Source organism: Antechinus flavipes, chromosome 6, assembly GCF_016432865.1.
Source record: "Antechinus flavipes isolate AdamAnt ecotype Samford, QLD, Australia chromosome 6, AdamAnt_v2, whole genome shotgun sequence".
Taxonomy (NCBI): domain Eukaryota; kingdom Metazoa; phylum Chordata; class Mammalia; order Dasyuromorphia; family Dasyuridae; genus Antechinus; species Antechinus flavipes.
Genome location: NC_067403.1, coordinates 201004621 through 201010620, shown reverse-complemented (window position 1 = coordinate 201010620; position 6000 = coordinate 201004621).

The following is a 6000-nucleotide window of genomic DNA, read 5'->3' as shown; positions in this document are numbered from 1 at the left end:
TTTTTAGTTGATTCTCTAGGATTCTCTAAACCTACCATCATAACATCTGCAAAGTAGTATAGTAGTTTTGTTTCCTCATTATCTACTCTTAACTGTTCAGCAACTCATCCCCAACATTAGCTGCCTCTTGACTCATCTTCTGGCTTCCTAATGCAGATCTAACCACATCTCTCACCTGCTCAGTGGATTCAGAAACAGTCTAAGTGAAAGATAATAAAGGGTTAGACTAATGTGTTTTTGTTAATAAAGAAAAGGGAACAGATGTGAAAGATATTATGGAAATAGTTATTGACTGAATAGATGTGAGAGGTAAGGACAAAGGAAGAATCAGAGAGAACTCTCAGATTGGGGACTAAGGGAGGACTTGCCCTGAGACCAACTCTGGACAGCTCCTGAATTGGGTTATAGAACTACAGAGTTCTTCAAGTCAATTCAAATTATAATTATTCATTCAAATAAAAAAGAATTTCAGCACAAACTGTGCCAACCATTGTGCTAGGCATTGGGCATACAAAAGCAAAAATAAAACCATTGCTGTCCTCAAGGAGACTATATTCTGCTGGAGAAGAAATTTATATACAAGTAAATCCAGAATATGTAAAAAGTAAATATAGAGTAATTAAGGGAATGGGGAGAATCAGTCAGGCACTGTGCTAGTGCCAGGGATAGAAACACAAAACCAAAGAGCCTACTTTCAAGGAGTTCAAGTTTGCATTCTTTTAAGAGACAATATCTAGATAAATAAATATGTGCAAAGTATAAGCAAAAATAAATACAAGGTAACTGTGTTTTAAGGAAGATCAAGAAAAGCTTTCTATAGAAGGAGTGGTTTGATGGAAATCAGGGATTCTAAGAAAGAGAAATAAAATGTGAATGCCTTCTAAGCATGGGGACAGCTGCTACAAGGTGCCAAGCTATTGGAGTTCTACTATAAGGGAATAATATGGTCATACCTGTATTGTAGGGAAAAAATCAGTTGGCAGCTGTATGAAGGCTAGATTTGCATGAGAAGAGATGAGGCAGATGGTCAACCAGGAGATTTTTGTATCAGTCCAGGTGAGAAGTGATAAAGACCTGAGTTAGCATGACAACCATATGAGTAGAGAGAAAGGAATGGATGGGAAATATTCCTTCGAGATAGGAATGACAAGCTTGGTAACTGATTAGATTAAAGAGGATAATAAAGAATAATGCTAAGATTGGGAACTGGAAAGATGATAGTATTCTTTCTTCTTCTTTTTATTTTTTTATTATAGCTTTTTATTTACAAGTTATATGCATGGGTAATTTTACAGCATTGACAATTGCCAAACCTTTTGTTCCAATTTTTCCCCTCCTTCCCTCCATCCCCTCCCTCCAATGGCAGGTTGACCAATACATGTTAAATATGTTAAAGTATAAGTTAAATACAATATATGTATACATGTCCTAACAGTTATTTTGCTGTACAAAAAGAATTGGACTTTGAAATCGTGTACTATTAGCCTGTGAAGGAAATTTAAAATGCAGGTGGACAAAAATAGAGGGATTGGGAATTCTACGTAGTGGTTCATAGTCATCTCCCAGAGTTCTTTCACTGGGTGTAGCTGGTTCAATTCATTACTGCTCTATTGGAACTGGACTAATCTGACATATTCAGTAGGCAATTGGAAGTTCAGAAGTGGAGAGTGGCAGAGAGACCAGGACTTTAAGAATCATCTGCATTGAGATGATAATTAAACATTAATAATTGGGGTAGGAAGTAATCTCATGGGCATATTCTTGAAGGAAACTAGAGATTCCTAGAGACAGAAGGAGAGCATTTCAAGGATGGCTGTGCCAAAAAATAAATAAATAAATAAAAGGCCCATAAGTGAAAGATAGAATGATATTAACATGGCAGCTATGTAAAGGATGAATTGGGGGAAGGAGTGAACTGGAAGCAGTTGTCCAGGTACATGGTAATAAAGACCTGAGCTAGTGTAAGGCGATTGGCTACTTTATGAATGGAGAAGATACAAAAAATTGTGAAGATAGTCTCAAGAAATCTTTATTGGAAAAAGAAGATAAAGGAGAATAAAGAGATTTTAAAAAATGGCTTAAAGGTTGAAGATGGTACCTTTTACATAAAGAACTGAAGAAAAGGCAATGAGTTCCATTTTGGATATGTTGAATTTGAGATATCTATGGGATGTTCAGATGGATCTGCCCATCAGGCAGTTGGTATTTTAGGCTGGAATTTTAGGAGGGAAATGAAAGCTCTTTGTGTAGAGCTGGGAGTCATCTAGTTGCTGATGAAATCATGGGTCTTAAGAGAGAGAAAGAGAAGAAAGTCCAGGACAGGGCAGTAGGGCATATCTATGCATGAGGGATGAGCCATCAAAAAGGGACTGAGGAAGAGCAGAGACAAGTGGTAGAACCAACAAAGTACAGTGTCCCAAAAAACAAGGAAGGAGACCTTATCCAGTGGGAGAGATGATCAGCTGAGTTAGACTTTGCAGGGAAGAAGGGAAACTTAGAAGAGGTCTTTGGATTTAACCATTAAGAGAAGTTAGTAACCTTGGAAAGCATTAAGTGGTGGGCTCAGAAGCCAGCTTACAAGGAGTTCAGGAGTAAGAGATAACGAAGTGGAAGCCATAAATATAGATTTTCCCCCTAGCAATTAGTGAAAGAGTGGAAATATATAGGGCCATAGCTTGAGAGTTCAAAGAAAGATCATTTTATTTTATTATCATTTTTAAAAAAGATCTGGGCATGTTTATGGAAAGCAAGGAAGAAGTGAAAGAGTTGCCGATTAGTAAAAGAAAGAGGAATATTAAAGACCCAAATTTCTATAGTAGGTAGTGGTGCTGGCGGTAATGGCTAGAATTTATATAAGATTTATAAAAATGCTTTATATATATTAACTTATTTGATTCTCACAATTACTCTGTGAGGTAAGATGCTATCATTATCCCCATTTTAGAAAGGAGAAAACTGAGGCTGACAAAGGTTAAATTACTTAACCCAGGTTAATTGATGAATGTGTCTGAGACAAAATTTGAACTCTGGTCTTACTGACTTCAGGTCTTATACTCTGTATCACCCCATTCCCCCTCAGATGAGAAAATAATGAGATTAAAGACAAATGAGCGGTCTTGGTCTTGACAAAGAGAAGGACCAGCTCTTTAATCAGAGGCAAAATCAAAGAAATATAGAGTAAAAGATGAAGTTGAGGGTATTTTTGGTGTACAAAACAAAAAACCCTCAAATTTTTTTTTTAGTATAGAGTCAGATCCTTTTTTAAGAGAAGATGGTATAAGTGTCTTGAGAAGGTTTGGACTTCATAGGTAGTCAGAAGAGTAGAAGGATGGCTATACTAAGTTAAGGGTGCAGAGAGTAGGTGACTGTTTGTAGAGGCTGAGAGGTTGCCCTCAGGCCAGTTCTGTGATTGTCTTCATTGGTATTCAGCAATGTGGAAGTATCAGTGATGATGGTGGGTAGGGATGGGAATCCAAGTTGGGAGTTTGGAGAGGAATAAGCAATAGTAGGAGGAAAGCAAAGAGTTTGGGAATTAGAAGACAATGTCCAGTATTGCATTAGAAATTCAAAGGGAGAAAAGTGGAGCCAAAGTCAATGTGATGAATTGGGAAAATAGGGAAAGGAGTTATTGGAGATTTCCATGAGGAAAAAAATAGATTTAGGTGGGATGAGGCACAGGAAGAGATACAAGATTAGGAGGTTATGATGTGATCAAGAAATTTCTGAGTTCTGGATTGTAGAAGCAGCACTCTTGTAGGTCATAAGGAAATCTTAAGATATGGTTATTTTTGTGTGTGGCCAGTGGAAGAGCAGCTCATGCAAATTGAGGTTAGTGACCTGGAAAGTTAGAGCATTTGAGTATCATCAACCTGTATATTATAAAGGCAAGGAGTTGATGTGGAGAGAAAGCCTTGATGACTTGAGGGGGATGGCTACCTGCAAGTAGAGTATGAGATCCATGTGTAGGGCCTTGTGCTAGGTATGCAAAAATAGCAATCCCTCCCTTCAAAGAGCTTGTAGTCAATTAGAAGTGGTAAGATATGGAGAGAAATGAGTATAATTCAAGTGAGATATATAGATAGAGATGTGGGCATGTATCCATGTGTGTATATGTGTGTGTGTGTGTGTGTGTGTGTGTGTGTGTGTGTGTATCCTTCAACCAGGGGAGTTTGAAGGAAGAGGTGCTACCCTTACTCAGAACCAGTCTTTCTTTCACCTCCTCCTCATTCTAGTACATCCTGGAGCAGCCATACCATCAATAGGATCCTTAGGGGCAAAAGATATCTGATATGTACCAAGCTCAGTAATCACCTATCCCCTTCTGTGCCAGCGATCCTCAGCTGCTCTTCTCCTCCTCTCTCTGACTCTCCTTCCCTCTGTCTGTCTCTCTGTGTGGGCCTCTCTCTGTCTCTGTCACTTCCATTCCCTTCCTCCAGACCCAGTTCTTTGGATACCCAAAATTTGGGCTTTGCCAGGGGCATGGAATAAAGTCAGTACCTTCCACCCTGTCCATGAGAGTACAGTTAGATTGTCCTGAATTGCTAAGTACTCATTACAAGTCTAGCTAACCCAAGCTGAGTTCATCTGTGTGCACAGAGGCCACATGAGACCTGAATGCTCTAGTGATTGATAGTCTGGACAGCGTTTCCACTCTGAAGTCTCATATACAAGAAGAAGCATTGGACCAGGAGTCAGGAGAGCCTGGGTTTGGATCCAGCCTCTGACATTTACTAGTTATGTGAAATATAAATCACTTAATCTTTTAGTACCTCAATTTTTTATTGAGGAAGGATAATGAGAACCAAACAAGAGAGTGTCTATAAAGTTCTTTTTGAACTTTTAGCATGCTATGTAACTATTAGCTATAATTACTGATATTCTAGTTGTAGTCCCCAAGGGCAGCTACTTTAAAAAGCCTTCTAGTTCTTCCTGGTTGTTAAAATGCTTCTCCTTTTTCAAGCTATTGCCTTGGAGTGTCGAACTATTCAAGCTCTTTAAGCATATCTTAGGTCTCTAAAAGAGGAGGAAAGGAGGAAGCGAGGGAGAACAGTCAGCATCATCAGATGTGTTATCTGCATCATCCATTGTCAGCACTAGATTTTTTTGTACTTCATGGTAGAGTCAGAAGACTTGAATTTCAGTCCTAATTCTATCTGTGATTTAACATGTCACTTCTTCTCTCTCAGGTATTATATACTAGACAGATTTAATAGTCTATGGGAGACATATTTTCAACATAACTATAATCTAGTTTCAGCCATGATGGGAGGTAAGGATATCATGGAATGACTTCCATTCACTAGAGTGAAGAGGCAGCTGTCTGATTTCCCAGCCCCCATCTTCATGATAATCCCAGTCCTTCCTCCTCAGGAAGGCACCTAACCAGTTTCTTGATCTGTCTTCCTTCCACGGAGAGTAATAGCTAGGAAGAAATCCTCTTCTTCCTTACCTGGGAGACCCCAGCCTCCACTACCCCCTTGATCATCCCTAAGCCTTCCACCTTCAAAAAAGATGCTTCCTGAGGGCAAGGCCTTCCCTGGGAGACACCAAAAGCCCCAGGGGTCCCTCCCCTCAAAGAGCTTATAATATGACCAATCACCAGCAGTCTGATTTACATGATACTTGCTTTCCAAAGCTTTATCTCAACCATTAGCTCATATAATCCTCTCAAATGCTGTAAGGCCAAGATTATTGTATCCATTTTACAAATGAGAAAACAGGGTGGTAAAGCACTGGGTGCAGTTCTATATGCCAAATTTTATAATTTTACATTGATAATCTGGAATGTATTAAGAAGTGTGACTAGGATAGATTAGAGATGGCGCCATATAAAGTGGGATAAATTGAAAGATTTGGTAATGTTCATCTTGGAGAAGAGAAAATTCCAGGGAGACTTACTTGGTCATTCTTTGAAATATTTAAAAGGTGTTTACATGGAAGAATGATTAGGTTTGAGTCTATCAAACACTATAGATCCTTAATAAATGGACAGGAGTTATT